Source organism: Phaenicophaeus curvirostris, chromosome 9, assembly GCF_032191515.1.
Source record: "Phaenicophaeus curvirostris isolate KB17595 chromosome 9, BPBGC_Pcur_1.0, whole genome shotgun sequence".
Taxonomy (NCBI): domain Eukaryota; kingdom Metazoa; phylum Chordata; class Aves; order Cuculiformes; family Cuculidae; genus Phaenicophaeus; species Phaenicophaeus curvirostris.
The window spans coordinates 36819035-36840563 of record NC_091400.1 but is presented as its reverse complement, the minus strand read 5'-3'; the positions used below and the strand labels follow the sequence as shown (position 1 = coordinate 36840563).

General features: G+C 42.4%; 1 protein-coding gene across 3 annotated transcripts in view; it reads right to left on the bottom strand.

Annotated features, from left to right (window-relative positions):
- The window catches only part of PCDH15 (protocadherin related 15), a 599860-nt gene that overhangs the window by 454167 nt on the left and 124164 nt on the right, over positions 1–21529 (bottom strand). For all 3 annotated transcript variants that reach the window (XM_069863953.1, XM_069863958.1, XM_069863956.1), the window contains exon 2: positions 20130–20177. The gene's annotated coding sequence lies outside the window, so the exon portion shown is untranslated. The remainder of the gene's footprint in view (positions 1–20129; positions 20178–21529) is intronic.

The window sequence follows — 21529 nt, the reverse complement described above, 5'->3', positions numbered from 1 at the left end:
GCCTGGCCCCTTCCGAACTCTATTATATAGAACAGAAACCTCTTGGACTCTGGTGCCAGCAAGAAAGCCAACAGGCACCCGCTGCAGCGTGTGAGCCTTCCCGCTGCAGCATGAGTACCCACAGCTCTTCCTTCCCAAATTTAGCACCTTTCAGACCACGTTGATGCTCAGCATTCCCAAGGAATAAACCCCATCCTGATATTTATCTTCTGCACAGCTCAGGTTTTTTGGCAGCTGTTATTGCTGTTTGTGACATACTTTCTACTTCAAGTCACTTGCTTGGAGAGCTGCAGAAAGACAGTCTGATGCCCAAGTCTCAAGCGTATTCCTTCTCTCCAGCTCTTCCCTGGCTTATTTACCTGGGAGGAGCCCCTGCTACAATGCTCCTCTTACAGAGCAAAACTAGCAGGTGACAAAACTCAGAGGGATTTGCTCCATCTCATCGTCTTTCACCTCAAATTTGCTGCACGTATTTTATACAGAAAATTGGGTAAAAAAACCCATTGCAATAAAATTACATAGCAGTAGAAAGCAATTTGACTACTTCAGCCACTGGTAAATTAGAAAGGATTTTGTTAATCTCCTTTTAGTATATAGTGAGGGAGGAAAGTCATTCAAAAATAGAAATGTTGAATCCAAACATTTTGAAAAACAATCCCAAATTCATTTTCTTTCTCCTATTAGCAAGTACGTGGAGAAGCTCCTGGTAAGCACAGATGTTACACTCATAGAAGTAGAAATAACCCCCTGAAAAATATAAATTAAGTTAAAGGGGAACAGGGAAGGTTTCACTCCCTCCACACCACCAGTACAACCATCCTAAAATCTCAACTGGATCAAAATGAACTTCTGACCTCGTACTCTTCAGGGAAAAAGCATTAATTAAAAACTCAGCTGATCCAAACACTGGACCGTCAGTCTCCTTTATCAGCCCATCTTCTGCTTCAACTGTTGTTTTAGGCAGTATCATCATTTTTGTCTTCTCAGCCACACAGATATCTTTTTCCTCTCTATGCTCTGTGCTGGCTTGGGTAATTTAAGGCAAAAGCAGGGTCAAGGCTTCTATATTAATGATCTCAGCAAAGAACAGCTTGCCTGGAACATCAAGAGGCCCTCAAACACATCTCCTGCTCCAAAACACGATCAGATCTTTTCTTCATTTATCATCCATACTTCTCCTAAGTCTTTGGAGAGATAATTAACTTTTCTATATCCACCATCTGGGATATTCTACACTGGTTTTGGCAACTTATTAACTACTTGAACTGTTAATTTCCCTTGTCTCCCCAAATGCCTAATAAGAACCTTCCTTACCGCAATTTACACCGATTAATTTTACATGCCATCCATTATGGATAAACGGAATAAAATACCTTCCTCTTTGAAGCAGCCTACCATGCAGTGGAATACTGTTTTTGAAGTTCCCTTGTTTCATATTCATACCAAATAATATTGATCTGTCACTGCAGGGCATATCTGTCACTGCAGGGCTCTAGATCTCCAGTTGGTTTTACTGTTCCATTCTGACTCCCTGCAGCTGCCCCGATCCGGATCCCGATCCAGACCCCAGCTAAGCTGCTACGGCCTCTGCAGAAAGCAGGACAGTGACTTCGCTGCAGGTTATGCTCCATACATACACCAGGACTATGTTTGTCTTCATTATTTTCCCCATCACAATGGAACTTTCAATTCATATTCAGCTTTTTTCACCATCCTTCTCCTCTCCTTTTTCTTCCAACATAATCCTTAGCTGCATCTCAGTTTTATTTGTTTTTTTTTTTTGGATGGGATTTTTCCTGAGCGATATCCTTACTATTTTTCCTGAGCGATATCCTTACTATTTTTCCTTTTCTTCCTTTCCCCCCAGGACCATTTCTGTAATTACTATACATTGCTTTAAAAAAAAACAACCAAAAACCCTGCTCATCACAAGTGCTACAAAAGCAGCACAAAGGCAGTGTTGTCATCAGCCCTACTTTGTTCTGTGAAAGACTTCCTGGCATTATAAACCTCAGAAGAAAAACAAGGTAATTTGATCACTGCCTGATTCTAGAATCACACTAGCTGACTTTACCCTGGTTTCAGACAGAAATGGAATTTCCCACTTCTCTCATGACTTTAAGAAGCCGACTGCACGATGAAGTGGCTCTTGGGAGCTTTAGCAGTGCTGAGGTGTATTCAAATCATTTCTGCTCAAGAAGAACTTTCTTTTTTTAGTCAATGCTCACTGTATTTCTAATTTTCTTCAACTAGAAAATAGGATAATTAAGAGAAAACATTATCATGAATCAACAGAAAGAATTTGGCGCCCAAATGAAGGCATTCACAATTTAAAACTACAAGAATTTAACTCAGTTGCATTCACAATTATGTTCGTATTTTGTTATAATATGTTATTTTCCTGACTCAGAAACCATATGGGTGACCCTGTACATCAGATGCCAAGCGAAGAAGGACAAGTACAATGTAAGGACGAGTACTGCAGGTAAGAAGTAGCCAAAAGTGCAGGTAGAGCATGGGGATAGACTTGCTCAGCGCTGAACAGAAAGACTAGGGAGACTGCAGAGGATCACAACTAAATGGTGCCCTGTAATCCTAAACCCTGTCTGGAATGTTGCCTGTGAGAAACAGGAAGAAATTCTGGCTGTGAGCTGGACTGGTGCTTCCCAGGGAAACAACCCATCCAGTTTTGGACACTGCACTTACACATGCAGGTGGAGGGAATATTCAGGAATATTAAAGGCTTGATTCACCTCCCGGTTTGATTCACCTCCAGGGAAGGTGAATCAAACACCTCCCTGGGCAGCCTGTTCCAGTGCCCAATGACCCTTTCTGTGAAGAATTTTTTCCTAATGTCCAGCCTAAATCTCCCCTGGCGGAGCTTGAGGCCATTCCCTCTTTAATATCTCCCTCTTTTAACAGTCATCATGTAAAGTACCTAACCTTACTTGATTTTCTCAGAGGTCCTGCTGAAGCTGATGGCAGGGAAGTAAGGGGCAATCAGGAAGATAGCAAAGAGGCAAGAAGCCAGTAGAAGGGTGAAGATGATGACAACAGCATCACTGGCTCCAGAACAAGTTAGGAACCAGCTGCTTCTGCCAGTGGGGTGGTGTGGGATGGGATGGGAGTTGGACTCGATGATCCTTGTAGGTCCCTTCCAACTCGGGACATTCTGTGATTCTGTGTGATTCTGTGTGATTCTGTAATCTAAATCCCAGACAGGCTGATGTGCAAGTCTGCTTTTATGCCTATGAGCTTTTATCCTCCTTGAGTAGTGAACCTGCCTTCCTTTATCCTAAACACGTAAGGAAAAAAAACCAAACCTACAATTGGTGCAGATCAGTTACATCTGTTCAGAAAAAAATATGGTGTATCCTAAGACCAGTACTTTATCACACCAGAGTCTTCCAACAGGGCTATCGGAAGCATGGAAAATAGAATTATCCAACTTCTCTTTGTCACCTTCAACAGGAATAACATCTTTATCTACTGTATTTTTAAGGTGTTTTTTGTTCATGTTTTGTTTTGGTCTAGTTCACCTTTTAACAGTTCAAAAGTTGCCCAGAAATCTGAAATGAAAAAGGACAGAGCAACATAACAAATGAGATGTTAAATCAAGGAAATGCACGTTCCATTTGTCTTCCTGTTAGAATGGTTGGTATTATGTGCTTCTTCAGGGGGGGAAAAAAATGAAGATGAGAGATTAGAGATATTTCTTCTTGCAGAATTCTTCATGATAACTTATTTCTCTTTAAAACGAATCCCCTACCTGAATCCTAGTTCCAGTCCTAGAGGAAGACACGCAATACAGCTTTAACAAGCTGCTTACAATAGCAAGCAGTTACACAGTTTAAGCAGGTGGCTTAAGTTCTTTCATATCAATGCTTCCCATCGACAATCATAATTTAGACTGTGAAAATATTCTTACAATGATTAGGTGCAGATGGCTTAGGAGATGCTCTGAAATCATGAATAGACAGTTCATGGACAATTACATTGACTGCTTTCATAGCTTGAGCAGTTTTTGACCTCTGAAGCTGAGCTCACAGAGTGGACTTACTCCACAGGTTTATATTCAGTGGACATTGTACGATCTTAGAAACCCCAAGGTCTTTTGAATTAATTGATTAATTAGTTGTAACTTTTTAGATTATATGGGTAGCACTTGATATCTGATGGGTCTGTAACCTCATAACACAGCTGCAATCTAATGTAAAACAGGGAAAGATTCTGCTTTGTAGTCATTACAGAGCAGGACCTGACTTCTCTTATCACAAGGACCTACTCACCTCTCACCACCTGGTCAGCACACACCCTTCTATCTCATTGTCCTTCACCAATGAATCTCCTAGTAAGTCACTCACCCTTACCATTCAATCTTTAATTTTCTCCTGAGTATTCAGCAACCTCTGCCTCCCTGCAGCCAGAGAAGAGCAGTCCAGCCAAGGGAAGAGCAAACTGAGCTCCTCCTCTCCAAGCCATTCTCAGCTGTAAATACTGAAATACTTACAGCCCTGCTGCTGCGCAACCAGGTCTCTCAGCAGACAGGGATGCCTTTTGCTGCAAGGCTGGCAGCAAACCTCCCCTCCTGCTACACTATTAACATGCAAAGTGAGAGATCTGGAGGAATTTCCATAGAGACGGAAGCTGAGTTATTATAGTTTCATTTACAAATATGGGAATTAACGAATCCTACTTCAGCACACTATGTCTTTGCCTCTTAATCGATCTGCCAGTTCGTCACAGAATTCTTAAGGTCAGAAAAGACCTTTAAGATCAAGTCCAACCCTTAACCTAGCGCTACTAACCCTACCACTAAATCGTGTCCCTAAGTGCCGCATCCACATGTCATTTAAATAGCTCGAAAGATGGTGACTCCACCATTTCCCTGGGCAGCCTCTACCAGTTCTTGCATTTTGCCATTTAGTTATGTTTGTTTCTTTATTTTCATATTCAAAGGCAGAAAATAAGCTTTTTTCCCCCACTGCATAGACTCACTGTCACTAGACTTTAGCGCCCTTTGAAAAATCCTGCACTGATCCTGTGAGTAACTACCAAACTATCAAAGGAGAGAGGAAATTTTAACTCCACAAAATAAATCAGCTAACTCTTGGCACACGTTTGGACCCCAAACTCTTAATCTAGATGATAGTGAAACTCAATTTAAAAACTTTCCCACTAGGAAAAAAGCTAACATTTCAAAGACAGAATCACCTGCTAGAACAGAAATTGTATATCTAAGCAAAAATACGCTGATGTTAAAAAATCATCCATTTCAAATTTTACTTGGAGTGAAAAAGAAAGGTATAAATGAAATTATCATCAGGAGATCAAGCAAATTCCTGAACATAATGTGTCTTACACATTTGCAGCTCTATGATCGCTGTACCCTCTGATTCACCTCTGAGGTGATGATCCGGTGGGTCTCTTCCAACCTGATGATTCTATGATTCATATCCCCAGAAGGACAGTAGATGTATAGCTACTATGAAGGCATCTCACCAAGAAAGTAAAGACAAAACAGATTTTAAAACGGTCATTTTATCACATTTAGAAGAGACCCACCGGATCATCGAGTCCAACCATTCCCATCAATCACTAACCCATGTCCCTCAGCACCTCGTCCACCCGTCCCTTAAACACCTCCAGGGAAGGTGACTCAACCCCCTCCCTGGGCAGCCTCTACCAATGCCCAATGACCCTTTCTGTGAAGAATTTTTTCCTAATGTCCAGCCTAAACCTCCCCTGGTGGAGCTTGAGGCCATTCCCTCTCGTCCTGTCCCCTGTCACTTGGGAGAAGAGCCCAGCTCCCTCCTCTCCACAACCTCCTCTCAGGTAGTTGTAGAGAGCAATGAGGTCTCCCCTCAGCCTCCTCTTCTCCAGGCTAAACAACCCCAGCTCTCTCAGCCGTTCCTCATAAGGCCTGTTCTCCAGCCCCTTCACCAGCTTCGTTGCTCTTCTCTGGACTCGCTCCAGAGCCTCAACATCCTTCTTGTGGTGAGGGGCCATAGAACCACAGAATCACTAGGTTAGAAAAGACCTTTGAGATCATCAAGCCCAACTGTGCCTGTCCACTACTAAATCACATCCCTAACCACCTCATCTCCCTGTCTTTTAAACACAGGGATGGTGACTCAATCCCCTCACTGGGCAGCCTCTGCCAGTGCTCAAGAACCCTTTTGGTGAACAAATTTTTCCTGATGTCCAATCTGAACCTCCCCTGTAGCAGCTTGAGGCCATTCCCTCTCATCCTATCACCTGTCACTTGGGAGAAGAGACCAACACCCACCTCTCCACAACCCCCTTTCAGGCAGTTGTAGGGAGTGATAAGGTCTCCCCTCAGCCTTCTCCAGGCTAAACACCCCCAGTTCCCTCAGCCATTCTCATTTATTCCTCAGTTCCTAAGCCCTATTGCTAAAGACTGGAAACAGAAACACAGTGGTGGGGGGTGGGGTCAGACACTGCCAACATTACCTTGAAAAAGTACCTCCTCCAAGGAGGTATCTCTTATTTCAAGATAGACCTCACTGGAAAAGTCACGTGTTTTTCTGGAGGACAGGAATGACACATTCAGTGTATTACTCAGTGAAGAATTGAACTACTGCTCTCCCAAGCTTGGCATTTGACTAGGCTGTCAAATGCATAACATCTAATAAAAGGCAGTGGGCTGTTTCCCTCTGCTGACTTGCAGGTCTCAAGAGGCTGAAGGAGATGATATTGGCTTTGCCTTGATATTTAGGACAGAAGTTTGCCAATAATTTTAAAGCAGACAAACGTACACATACTCTGTAAGGCTCTTTTTCTCAAAATGTAATAAGGAAGTTCCAGGGTTGAGGTGGGGACGGGTTACAGACTGGATAAATAAAAATGTGAGAATGTCCCAGAAGGGAGTAACGTGAATCTAGCAAACATAATACAGACTACGCAGCTTCTTTTCAGTAGTCTCAAGACAAGGGCTAGTAAGTAATGGATCAGTCCTGGTAAAAGTTCAGAATACTTTTGGGTTCAGAATACCTTCGGAATAACTTTAGGGTATGATCTCCTCGATATTTTTCCTTACAGAAGGACATACATGGTGGTCTTGCCAGAGCCTGCCATCCCTCACCTTGTGAAGGGGTAAAGCCCAGAACACATGCCATCATGTTGCAGCAGCTAACCAAGATGACCCTCCGAAGGAGTATGAAGATGGAGCCAAGTCTGAAGTCTTCATCGATGAAGAGTCTGTGCTACAAGCCAGGCCATTAGAGCTAACTCCTGGAATGTGGACAGGCAGCAAAGTCACCAAGGGCAACGTTGTCACACATAACCCATGATCAGAGCATGGGAAAAGGCTATCAATTGTAACATTAAATCTGCTGCCCTCCTCAAGCAACACTCTGCATTGCCAAGAAAGATGAAAGGCTAGAACACTATCTTTCAATATATACAATTTAGGAAACACCATGTTTAAAGTTTTCTGGGATGCAAGAAAAATGGTATGCTCTGTCTCAGCTTCAGCTTGGTTTGGAACAACTTCCAGTAGAGACCAGTCAGTATGTGCTTAAGGAAGTCTAAGAACAGAACACTAGGAATGTGTTTTCTGACCCCTATCCATGTAAGGATTAAAAGCTTGTTGAACTTTGCAATGAAGGCAAACTGCAGTTGTAAGAGCAGGGTCTACAGTGACCACGAAAAACTGAGAAGCAGTGGGTCTTACACAGTCAGTGTGATTTTATAAACAATCACGTTTAATGAAACACTCACTCTGAATTAGTCAATGGTCCTTGAGTGTCAGAAGCACGGAATAAGCTGGGAAACCTTTAAATAAACAGCTTTATTTGCCCAAAACAGCAGTGGGGGATGTAACAACTTCCCCATATCTCCCAGGAGATGGCAAGATGAAGAAAAATAAAGTACAAGGTAGTTCAGTGGAACCACATTGCCATAATACATCAACATTCTGAGCTCAGTCGAAACCAGGCTTGTGATTCTCCTAATGGTCCTGTAAGGTGCCGAAGGCTCTTTCAGTGTCTGTGAAGTTTTAAACGTCACTCTTAGGCATTGATATTTTCAATAGCAAAGCCTATGCCAACACTGTTGAGCGTCTCCACCTATTCAAATCTCAGGGAACCAGCAGCACTGTCAAAAAGGTTGGGATCTCATGTTCTTCTCCTCATCTCAACACTATATAAGACTTTTTCACTTTCCTCTAGGGTTTCTGCTGTGCCCACGTGCAAAAGCTCCTTGCAAAGTTCTCTGGAGCCTCATCCACCCTAGGTTAAAAATACCATTCAATTGAAGCAATGATAGGTGCACACCAGCAATCTCAGTTATGAAAAGAATACATTTCTAAAGATTTTTGGAAGACTTGAAAGAAGCTTATGCCAAGCTAAGAACAGGGAGTGCAGGCAGTTTGCTTCTTGTTATGGCTGGTCAGAGCAAACCACTGACCTTTCTGGCTATCAGAAAAGGACATGAAAAGATGCAGGGTCTTCAAAGGGCAGTGCTTCATTTTCCTCAATTTTCTGTACCACATGCTAGCACATCATGATTAGAATTCATGATGACTCATATTCAAAGGCCTGTTTCTAATCCCTAAAACACGATCAACACAGTTGGCTGCAAAGATGCTTTAAGGCATAGCTGGCAAACTCCTCGATAGGCATTTTTTCTCCCTATTAAATGTTGCAGATTCTTCAATATTTTTAACTCTCTCCCTTTCCAGACCTCCACACTGATACACAACAGCAGCCATCATTTAAATTATGCATCAAGGTTGAATTTCTGTGATATATTATCTATTATGTTATATTAAACAAAAAAAAGTGACAAAAAACTGGACACTGCAATCATAACAATTGAGGCTGTTTTTCCTTCAATGTTGATTTACATCCAAAAAACAAACTTATCACCTTGCAAATGTCAATCTGCACTGAGGCAAGAAGCTGTGAAGTACTTAAGTGGATAGTCTCCTTGGGACTGAAGGTCACTCTTTATGTTATTTACTCTTACCATGGAAATATTTTACTCTTAAGTTAGAGAAGACTTTCTTACTATCGACAGAAACAAACACTGAATATTTCAACCAGGAAAAGTCAGAGCCTCAGACGAAATTAAATAAAATAATTCAAAAGAATTAATTTTCCTAAAGTGCAAGGAGAAGTACATACAGAGAATAAACTCAGTATTGTAATAGTATCCCAGTCAAAGATGGACTGGCCATTTACTCAGGCAGCCAGAGACTCAGGCAGCAAGCCAAGATTTGGTAGCCAACTGTTCTTGGGGAATTCAAAACTGCAAAATGCACTAACGTGGACTTTGAATTCCATGTGGGAATTTCTCTTACTGGCACATTGTTTCCACTTCAGGTTTCCTCTCTTCTCCAGTCTGAACAAGCCCAACTCTCTCAACCTGTCCTTGTATGGGAGGTTCTCCAGCCCTCTGATCATCCTTGTAGCCTCCTCTGGACCCGTTCCAACAGCTCCATATGCTTCTTATGTTGGGCATTCATGAACTGGACACAGCATTCCAGGTGAGAGTATTAGCTCCGAGTAATGATGCTGTTCATGTGTGAAAACATGCATTTGTAGCATATCTATTAGTGTACATGAACGCGAAATGCATTATAAGTAAGATATGTGGCCTATTCGCAAATTCCTAATATCAACTATAAGAATATAAACTTTTTAAGAAGAGTTGCCTAACAAACCTTAGCTGCTGGTGCTGCTGGCTGGCTCCCACTGTGATGCTATTTGATCAACATTTTGTTCCTCATGGCATTATTTCAGTACAGAACATGTAGAAGATCACTGACAATAAGGTGAATTTGTAGCTGGAGAAGTCAAACTTCATGGTTAGTTGGAGAGACAGATGGAAGTGCATCTGTCAACAGTGAGATGACAGCACTGCACCAACACATTGTTTTTACTATGCAAGAATCGCTGCTTTGAGTGAAGAAACAGTAGCAATGCATCTACTGCTGCAGAACTAATAATAATAATAATCTTTGATTTTGAAGAATAAAGCCATTATGGTTTTAACAAAGGACACTCTTGCCCTTCAGCTATTTTGAAGTTACTGGTCTGGCTACTAACGTGATGAATAGGCAGCACAAAGGGAGGTCTCAACATCCTGCTCCTCACATGTAAGGATGCTTAAGTATAGCAAGTTTTGCCATAAAGAATACTGAAATCTCGTGGTGGTAGGTATTGTCTAAAAACAACCCCAAACCTAGACAGTTCCCTAGTACTCCTATTCTGTACTTCGCTAAATTGTTCCTTATAAAAGACAGCTTGAGGACCCAGTAGCATAAGATGTGGTGGCAAAACTGACTTGCCAGACAAGCCAAATTCCCAGGAACTAGGGAACAAAAAGGCATAGTCTTTTAAAAAATGAAGTTAGTTTGATTATACATGGTGATTTTTTTCACAGCAATATGGAAAACTTTTTTTAAAAGTCAGAAAAATTCATCAGATACGAGTTTTCACAAATGCGTTGCATGTTCCTTAAAATAATTTCTTAATTTTGCATTAGTTTTTAGCATACCAAAATGTAAAGTCTGCTCTCTCCTCTGTTAATTACTGTGAATTCTTTGATTTATGATATATTTTGGCCAGCAAATTCATCCTTTAATCTAAATCTTATCAGAATGCTTTTCAGTAAATATTTATTTAATAACATGGGTTTCTAAATCAGTTGCTCTAATTTCAGTCCTTTACCCCTGCAATAATGTGTGAAAGCTGAGCTTAACATATATAGATCTTTTCTTGGCAATGGATAACTGCACAGCTGTGATCCAAAAAAAGCAAGCAAGGTATTAAGGGAATAGAAAATAGTACCGAAATACCATAATTGTATTACTCAAATGAGTAGCCTATGCCTTCCTATGGATATATTGTTTATAAAAAAGGGAAAGGCTATAATCAGGGAAGAAATGTCCCATAAAGGCAGCCTGCCTGACTACATGTAGGAGGAGAAGTGAAAGAAGTCACCACATTAAATTTGGATGAGGGCTGGAAACACTGTCAGGGTTGCCAGGCTGCATAATAAGAAGGTGGTCAGGCTACAATAAGCGCTGGGAATGAGGCAGGATATGCCCCGCGGTCATCAGGATGGCAAAGGCCACTTGGGATGCTGCAGGGATTTGCTGCAGGGTATGGCAGCTGAAAAGCAAGAACTAGGGTTTAGGAATTCAGTCCACAAAAGGAATGCAGGTTACATTTGTTATTGAACCCACAAGGTGCTCCTGGGTGATGAGGGAACTGGGGCTGTTTAGTCTGGAGAAGAGGAGGCTGAGGGGAGACCTCATTGCTCTCTACAACTACCTGAAAGGAGGTTGTAGAGAGGAGGGAGCTGGGCTCTTCTCCCAAGGGACAGGGGACAGGACGAGAGGGAATGGCCTCAAGCTGTGCCAGGAGAGATTCAGATTGGACATCAGGAAAAAATTCTTCACTAAAAGGGTTTGCAAGCACTTGACTAGGCTGCCCAGGAAGGTAGCTGAGTCCCCATCCCCGGAGGTCTTTAAAAGATGGGTAGATGAGGTGCTTAGGAATATGATTTAGTAGTGGACAAGTACAGTTGGGCTTGATAATCTCAAAGGTCTTCTCCAACCTAGGGATTCTACGATTCATAAAGTCTGGGGATGCCAGGTTTTGCTAACGGGAAAAGTTGCTAATACAAGAATGCTTTGGGGATTTCGCGTAGAAGGGGATACAGGATGAGATCTACAGATAATGGTGGCAACAGGCATGTGATTGGTCTAAAATTAAGAAATGGACATCACTGAAGGCAAAATGATTAGAGATAGTTAGACCATTTTTCTTCTTCTGGAATACTTCATAATTTCCCTATGATTTTTTTTGGGGGGGGGAATGTTACATAAAAACCAGAGATATTGCATTCGTACTCAAAAGAAGGATAGTTGTATTTGCTGGGAAAAACACAATTTTATCTTTCATCAACACCACTTGGTGTCCAACGCTAAATTCTTCCTCTACGTACAGCAGACCGGTAGGTAATTCTGACATGCTAAGCTTCTGCTAGTGAGTTTACAGTTTTCTATTTCACAATCAGCACAATTAAATGAACTCTAGCTGCCAGAGTGTTTTCTTTCTAGGGAAAAACTGTATCAGTTGTTGCTTTGATGTTAGTATTCTCCTGAGTTTGCTATTGATTTCTTGAAAAGCACAATCCCCCAAACTATTGTGATATGTTTTGACTTTTCCTAGCAGAGGGATCACCGTGTTCTCTGCTGCTGCTGACATCACCTGTGACTCAGCCATCTATTGAGGGCTTTTTTTCAAGTTACTCTGCCAATGAAATGTTGTTTGTCAAGAAACAAGGGCCTTGGCTGGTAATAATGGACCAGGGTGGTGCTGTACGTGCTCAGCACCCAGGGTGTTACACTAAGAATGCAACAGAAAATGCATAATTTCAGGATGACTTTGTAAAAAGCCTGAAGTTAGTGCTGTTCTGCAGCTGAAGCCTTTTCTGGGATGACTCTTTTTACCCATCTTTTATCACTTCATACGCTCATACATGCAATGTCCTTCTACATCCCCTCTCTCTCCTTTCCCCTTTATTTAATCTTCAAAATAGGCTAAAGGATTCATCTAGGATGGAGCATCACCAAAATAATTCTTGTTACAGTACCAGAAAGGAAAAAAGCACTGTTGAAAATAAAAAAATGACTGTGCAAATGAGAGCCTTTGCTCTTTACTGGAGCCCTGACGTGACTTCTGCAAATGCCCAGGGGGCCGGCTGGCTCCGAAGCCCTCTCAGCTACCTCCATCTCAACGCTGCTCCATCAGGAGCCAACTGCCCACAATGCAGAGGCACGTTTGTTTGCTGGTTTGAACAACTGAGAACAGACTATGCATTCCTTGCATTATTTATGTTGGCTACTTATAAGTTGATTTTTATTTATTCATTTCAAGTTTCCATCTGTAGGTTCTCGCTACATTTCAACCCCCCTCCTTCAATGATGTTCTAATGGATACCTGTTCTCCCAGAACATCTGTCCTTCGGGATCCTATTAGATGTAAGCTAACAGTGACACAACTTTTCATCTTATTATATGTGTGCAATATTCTGTTTACTGTTAAAATCCCCATAATCAACTCATAATATTAAAGCTTCCTTTCACTGTAAAAAAAAAAAAAATACTTTCAAGTCCTCATGACTTTTTCAGTCCTGGCAAGAACATTAACATGGTATTTGCAATGATGGACCTCAAAATGGGAAATGCTTTCCACTGTTTAAAAGCTGCTATAAAAAACCAAGTCTATGAAGATGTGTTACTTCAAATGACTAAGGTTGTCCATCCATAACCTCCTTAGAAAAATCCTTTTATATTCCTTCATCTAACTCTTTTACTAGAGTAAGAGATCTCCACAACACTATATAATTAAGATGCTTTAAAATAACAGAACATACTCTGAGTTTTCCAGCATCTATGTTGTATATGGCTCCAAATATTTTAGCTCTTAATGTATTTAACATTACAGTGACATGAACATCAATTCAGTTTGCTGCATCGAAGTGTCACAATCCAGCAATCTGTTAGAAGGATTCACCCATCCAAGGGCGTCCACAGAGCAACAGGAAGGTCTCAGCAGACTGTGGATGGGCAATATTAATTTATCCTTGGCTTCCACTGCTAGCTCTGGCAGGAAAGCTATGTCAGCATAGAGTTCTACAAGTACAAGCCTGAAGCTTTGTTGCCCAGTGCTGAATATCTTTACTATAACTTTACTGTTAGTATCCTGTATCTTTACTGTTATTATGAATTGCCACAGGAGGCGAGAGCAGGTGCAGGAATGTCCCAAACAGGTTGCACACTCCACATGTTTTTAATTCCTGTTATAACAGTAGCTCTAAAGAGCTGCTGCAATCTATACGTAGCTGATGATTTATGCACAGAACTGTATGGATTATTGTTTCTGTCGTCTTTGTTAACATAGCACCAGATTTACTGCTGGCATTATAGTTCAGCTTCTGCATTGCCACCTCACGTGTGCCTGAGAACTGCAAAGCCAGACGGGTGCTTCCTGAGCTGGCAGGAGCAGAAGAGCAGATGCAGGTGATTTATCCTCCAAGGGAGAACAGCTCTTGAACCATTTCCAGCCAAATGCTAAGCTCGCAGGTACTGAATCCAGCTAATGAATTCAGTGTGTGCACCAGAACATAGGCTTGGAAAGGACCACCTGGGTCAACGACCCCCACTAACTGCAAACAATCACGTAAAAAATGTGAGGAGCAAAGTGTCCCACAGGATGTCTTGGTCTGCCCTCTCCATTTACTGCATGCCATAAAGCAACATTCTTCTAAAACGCACACCTTTCTCAAATTATAATCTTTCGATGAGCTGAAAAGTCTCAAATAATACAGTATATGACAGGATAAGTGGAGAAGATAAGGGGAGGGTATGACTGCGGAGGCACTCTGAGGTGGTTGAATATGTTACATGAAGACATCCGTAAGACCATACAAGAGCAGTCCAACTCTGCTCGAGAACAGAAAACATCCCAGAAATCAATAAGCATTGAGACAAAAAGGTCCTCGTGGACACCCGACGCGACTTGTGAAGTCCCAAGGCACAGGAATAATCAAACACTGTACAACAGTCAATACAACTGCCATAGAGAAAGTCTGTTTCGTTCAGGGCCTAGGGACACCCACAACCTTGGCACCCAGTTTCCAGTATTGCAAGCCATTCCTGAGAATTGCAGGTGTAATTCCACTCAGTAATTTATCCCTCCCAAAAACTTCATCTAGAAAAAAATATCACATTTTTTTCCCAGCTGTGTTTGGAAAGCCCTTCTATAATTTCACTCATCTCTCTGGTTTTCATGTCTTTTTCTAATTTCCAGTCTAAACATACTCCAGACACACTTAAGTTCACTTGATATTCTATCTGTATTATTATGTTCTATTCCTTCACTCATATTTGAAACCTCAATGTATTTATAAAAAGTAAATATCTCTTTATTTTGCTACAAAATCAAGTCAGTACTAATCAGTACTGTAATAGGGAGGGATGGAGACACACCATGCAATTACTCACCCTTCTCTACAACTCTCCAAGTTCAAATAGATCTTCTTCTGATGACAAGTGACCAAACTACATATGACAGCATTTAAAGAGCCTTGTACAACTGGGCTAACACTTACTTCTTTCTACTTACTAGGCGCAGTCTGAAATCCCTTTCAGCAGCTTGGTGGGTTTTTTTAGTAGCTTAATCAACAGTGGCTCCTTGGTCCTCTCATTTTAAGCTCGTAACAACCTATGAACAGACCTTCACAGGAGGGTTGATCAAACCCAGCAGTCTCTCCTTTCTGCTTGGTAAGAAACTGTCTGGATGGCTGGGCCCAAAGAGTTGTGGTAAATGAACATGGGCCAGCAGGGGCCCAGGTGGCCAAGAAGGCCAATGGCATCTTGGCTTGTATCAGAATCAGTGTGGCCAGCAGGTCCAGGGAGGTTATTCTCCACCTGTACTCGGCACTGGTGAGACCGCTCCTCGAATACTGTGTTCAGTTCTGGGCCCCTTGTTACAAGAAAAACATTGAGGCTCTGGAGTGAATCCAGAGAAGAGCAATGAAGGTGGTGAAGGGGCTGGAGAACAAGTCTCACAAGGAGCAGCCGAGGGAGCTGGGGTTGTTTAGAAGAGGAGGCTGAGGGGAGACCTCATCACTGTCTACAACTACCTGAAAGGAGGTTGTAGAGAGGTGGGTGTTGGTCTCTTCTTCTAAGTGACAGGGGACAGGATGAGAGGGAATGGCCTCAAGCTGCGCCAGGGGAGGTTCAGACTGGACATCAGGAAAAACTTCTTCACCAAAAGGGTTTTCAAGCAGTGGCAGAGGCTGCCCAGGGAGGTGGCTGGGACATCACGCCTGGAGGTATTTAAAAGACAAGATGAACTGCTTAGGGATGTGATTTCGTAGTGGACAGGTACAGTTGGACTTGATGATCTCAAAGGTCTGTTCCAACCTAGTGATTCTATGATTCTATGACAAGTCAGCACTCACCTGCTGCAATAGCTTGGACCCCACAGTAACCACTACCAGCTAGAGAGGGAAGTCCCTCCCGTGTACGTGCTGTGCATTTCTCACCCTGCCTCTAACCCTGGAAACGAGAACAACCAGAGGATTCCTTCTCACTCTCAGCAGCTCCCCAGGGAGTTGTTCAGATCTCCATCTCCTTGCCATGCCAACAGATGCTACGCTATTTTGTCTCTTTTCTGTCATGCTTTCCATCCTGCAAGCTTTCCTGCCTCCTTTTTAAGATGGAGAAACAGAACTATACACTACTTGAGGTGCAAGAGAAACATGGGCTTACACAGCAGCAATGTGACATTTTCAGGATATTTTTGGTACCTTTCCTGCTACACCACTTGCTTTTATAACCACTACTGACACTAAAGTTAACATTCTCAAAACTAAAGTTAACATTTTCAGAGAAGCATCTTTTATATCGTACAGCTCTATCTATGCCATCTATTTTGGCCAATGAGTGACAGCAGTCACCTCAGCATTCATCACCTCACATGTGGGATTTTTATCTCCTTCGCTTTGCAGCCACCCCCAGGGAATTTCCCCTGCTATTGCCTTGCCCAGGCCCTTTATTCTGCACAATCCTTCTGCATTTTTTCACAGTCAGCACTCATCTCCATTGCCGTGAATAAAAGCATCATCAGCACACTCTGTCATCTTTTCCAGTTCATTTATCTGTTGAGTAGCACAGGTTTAAGCAGATTCTTTTAAGGCCCATCTGCTGTCATCCTCTCAGAAAACTGATTGGTGTAGACCTACCTTCTGTTTCACATCTTTTGACTAATTTTTTGTCGATCCGTAGAGCATTCCTTTTATCTGATGAAATCACAGATTCTTAGGTGTACAACAGTGAAGTTCCGCTTTCCATCCTTTTGGCTTTAATCCTCAGAGGGTCAGCCACAGAGTACAGCACACCCGTATTTCACTTGGAAGGGCCCATTTTGGGGTTAATTTGCTTCTTTTTACCACCATCACATCATTTTGGCATGACTTGGGCTGCTACTCTGGAGGTGGGATTGTGCTAAAATGCCCCCTCTTTCTCGTCTTTCTCCTCTTTCTCAGTAGTTTTAGGTTTATTCAACTAGACTGTTGAGAGATGATCCTGAAGGCAGCGCGTCACTGAACCTTCCAGTGTCCCTGACATCCTCCAAGAAGCTGACCTTGAGGACACTGAGTTCTACTAGCCCGCACACACCCGCCGGTGCCATGTAAGGCAGATGCTCGATGTATTTCGATACGCACTTCAGTGTATTCATAGAATCATAGAATCACCAGGTTGGAAGAGACTCAGCGGATCATTGAGTCCAATCATTCCTATCAAATACTAAACCACGTCCCTCAGCACCTTGTCCACCCATCCCTTAAACCCCTCCAGGGAAGGTGACTCAACCCCCTCCCCGGGCAGCCTCTGCCAGGGACCAATGACCCTTTCTGTGAAAACTTTTTTCAGCCTGAACCTCCCCTGGTGGAGCTTGAAGGCCATTGCCCCTTGTCCTGTTCTCTTGCACTTGGGAGAAGAGCCCAGCTCCCTCCTCTCCACAATCTCCTTTCAGGTAGTTGTAGAGAGCAATGAGGTCTCCCCTCAGCCTCCTCTTCTCCAGGCTAAACACCCCCAGCTCTCTCCCACACTACGTGCTGGCTCTGACTATAACTCTTTGCTGAGGCGGAACGCACACAGACTGAATTAGTTTGCCTTTGTACCAGGTTGATCTGACCCATACTAAGCATCTTGCTGCACTCCCCGCTCCACAGCCATAACCACAGAGTTTTATCCATCAGCCACCTCCTGCATCTCCCCTGGCTTCCTTGCAGTTATTGTTCTACCTCTAGCTTTGCATCTGTGGCTGAGCTTCTGCTACACCTACATCCATCCCAGAGAAGGTTACATACCTAGAAGTAACACAACTGCCTGCTTAGTCCCTGAGGTCAGCACTGGCTTGTCTCCAAGTTTTTGGGTCGTTTGGGGGTTTTTGGAAGGGAGGAGGCAGATGGGCTGGCTAAATGAATATCAGTTCACCAGCTGCTATAGCAACCACTGCTAGTGGTCTGGCAACTTCGTACTCCCAGTGCAAAGTTCGGGTTCAAACCTGCAGCCACTCTGAGCTTTATAGAACAAGGTTTGGAACTTGGTGATTATAATCTTTCAGTTTATCAGAATTTATGGAATTGGAATACTTAAGCTCTAAACTATTTAGAATAAATGACAGCTCTTCAGTAAGCAGATGTTAAAGAAAACCATGCACATTATGAAAGCTTCAGCTATGAGCTGCAACCAAACACATCCTTTTTAAAAAAAATGAATTTCCATATGCTGAATCCCTTGTTTATAGCAAACCTTCCATTAGTCCTTAACAGAACAGCAGCACGCTTATTATTATTAAATTTCATCCTGTCTTTGTTATACTAATCCACAAAGTCAACAAAATACTTCTGTATAACACTTCTGCCCTTCAGAGCATTGCAGGAGTTTAAAATGCATATCAAAGACCTTGTGCCAAGGTCACTGAAGGAAATATTACAGAGTACTGGTTGCAAGACCTGTCCCTGATGAATACTTCTAATAACTTCCCTGCAATCTGGTAACTCACCTCTCAGTACATCCTGACACAGTCCCCTCTTTTCCCAGCTCCTTATCTGCCTAAGCCAGCTTCTTATAATTCCTGTATTAATCTGCACCATCGCCACTTTAAATAATAATTTCCTTTGGGAACTGTACTGAATGAATGCTTCCTGTGTATCTGGATATCTTAAACCCACCACACGACTGTAGTCTGAGATGTTCACTATCTCAGCAAAAAGAAATACTAAGTTAGTCTGGCAAAATCCTCTGATCAGAATTTTCTGTTTTATCCCACTTTTCACCTATGACGATATTCTTGATTGCTCTTTGTTCAAAACCTGTCCTAAGACATTGCAGTCTGTTGAAATAACCTACTTTGCATGTACTTTCCAGGATTCCTTTCTTAGTCGTTTTGCATATATGTTGGTACTTAACAGTCAGAGCACATTATCCCCATACTGAAATAAATATTAAGAGTTTGTGCTAGCAGACTCCTGGTGGCCAGAGGTAAAGTCAGAAAAGTAATGTATTCAATTTCCACAAAGGAGGTGACTAATAAAAACAAGAGCCTTCCTATCCTTTATCCATCCTCAAATAAATCACACAGACCCAAAAGCAAAAACTCCCAATGGAAAGGAGATTGGCCATTTAGTATTCCAGGATGATTTAACAGCTCACTACTTCAACAGCAATATTAAACCAATCGTGGGGCATTTAGCAGCGGAATGGAAATACCGCCACGAGAAACGCTTTGGCAAGAATTGGTTCACGTAGTGTGAGAGCAAGTGTTTAATATTGTTCAGTAGGTTTTTAATCTGATAGTGCTGCTGTGCTACCTTGTTCACACTTTATCTGCAATCGTCGTAGGAAAGATTTTTTTTTTTCTCTGAAGTTTACACTGCTATCCAAGTTCCGTGCAACTTGCCAAGGAAAAGGAAACTGAAATGTCCCCACCTTGTCCTCTCTTGCTACTCTTTGTTTGAAGTCCCAGCTAGAACTTTACAAGCGAAAACATGACTTGAAGACAGATAACTCTGGTCACGACATATATTTGCAACCTAACCAACTCTCCTTCCCTGTGGTACAGCAGAGTCGCTAAGTCGATTTCCATCTCGTGATTCAAGTCAACAATCAAATTCCTAGTGCTGTGGAGCACACAGCAGTCGTCATTTCTACAGTCTCCTATGGACAGTTTTTCTAGCATTCCCCTCCAACATTTTCTGAGTTAATATTTCAAGGAAACAACCTTCAGTCACGAATGTACCATGTAAGCGTTATTCACAGGATTTAACTCTATACAGACATGGTATAACTTTCTTACTAAACTTAAAACCAGAAGACTAAAAGATAAGGAATATATGGGAAAATTTATCTAGTTTTCAGAAGTGCAGTAGGCAAAGCAGGAAATGAAAAAGACAACCCATCCAGAGGTGCACTGAGCTTCAAGGGATGCAGGTTATTAAGTGGAATATTGGAGAGAATATTTCAAAAAATCACATTGACCCAAAGCATGCTCACATTAAAAGGGAAATGATGTTACCTTAATTGCACTTCACAGTCATAGCTGTTGAGATCATATGTTGATCACCTAGAAATCAGAAAACAGAAGAATGTTAATCTTGCTCACATCTTAATTACTGATTAAGAACAACTTATATCAGATATTCATCCTTTACTACAATACGAGTTTTAGCCTTCCAAACAAGTAGAGAACAGAACATATAGCTTTTGATATCCTGCTATTTTATCCCTGATAAAGGTAGCTTCGTGTAAGAAAAATAACAAGAAAGCAGTGCCTGAGGTTTTCATTAAAGTAGTTTACATATTTTCATGAAGGCTGTCAACTCAGAAACCAAGGAAAAAATCATAAACCTGCCCTAAACCATGTCTGTCAGGCACTTATCTATAATTTTTTTAGACTCAAATATATTCTTTGCCCTTCCTCAACCTAAAATATTTCACCATACAGTCTCCAAATGGGGTTTCACAGTCCTTTGCTACATGCATACAAGTTCCTCCCCGGGACAGAGAACACCAGGAGGGGTGCACAAGTATTTGGGGGGCCATTTCTCCAGTTTTTACCCAGGTGAGACCCGTGCCATGGGGGAACTTGGAATGCCAAAAATGCTGAGGGATCCAAGAAGAGCCTGGAGCTCCAGGCACAGACTGTCAAGGTTTCATGTGTGAGGACCAAGGAGTGCCTTCTGCTAGGCGCAGGGCAGAGACCCCAGGACTCCTAATTGCACCAGACCTGGGATAGCAGGGGGTCGGGGCATTAGGAACCCAGTGGGGAAGCAGGGTGGTCACTGGCCACGCTTCCATTTATTCCCTCCCTAGGTACCCCTCTTACCGCATCCCAGTAACATCTTGCGCCAACCCTTTGGAAGTGTGTAAGCTTACCAGCTAGGAGCACGGTGGTACCCACACCCAAGAAAAGTGTTGGGATAGTTTATTGAGTCATTGGGAACGTGTGCCTGTGAGTTACTCACATTCAACACAGTTAAACCTAAAACAAGGCTGTACCTCTGAATGCTTCCAGATTCCCAGGATATACACAGCCTGAAAATGCAACCTAAAGTTAGAAAGTTGACTGTGGTCTCATTTTCAGACCAGGCGTGCAGAATGCACCTGAGCCAAACCCATTTGCACCAGTTCCAGAACCCAAAGCCTTGCACTGAGCAGAGCAACTGCCTGATGCAGCCTGGGCCAAGCGCTGCTCTGTACAGCAACAGTCACAGGAATCAAACCCAGTTTGAAATGCCTTTAAACAGGGTGTTTTATTTTGGGGCAGAAATTCTAAGTTGCTGTTGGCTGGCTTTAAAAATGAATCATACAGTTGCTGGGCTCGTTTCACCTCTCTCTTTTGGCAAAATCCAGGTCTTTGCTAAGAAAGCATCTGTCAGCATTATCTTTGGACAATTGCACATGAAGCAAAGACAT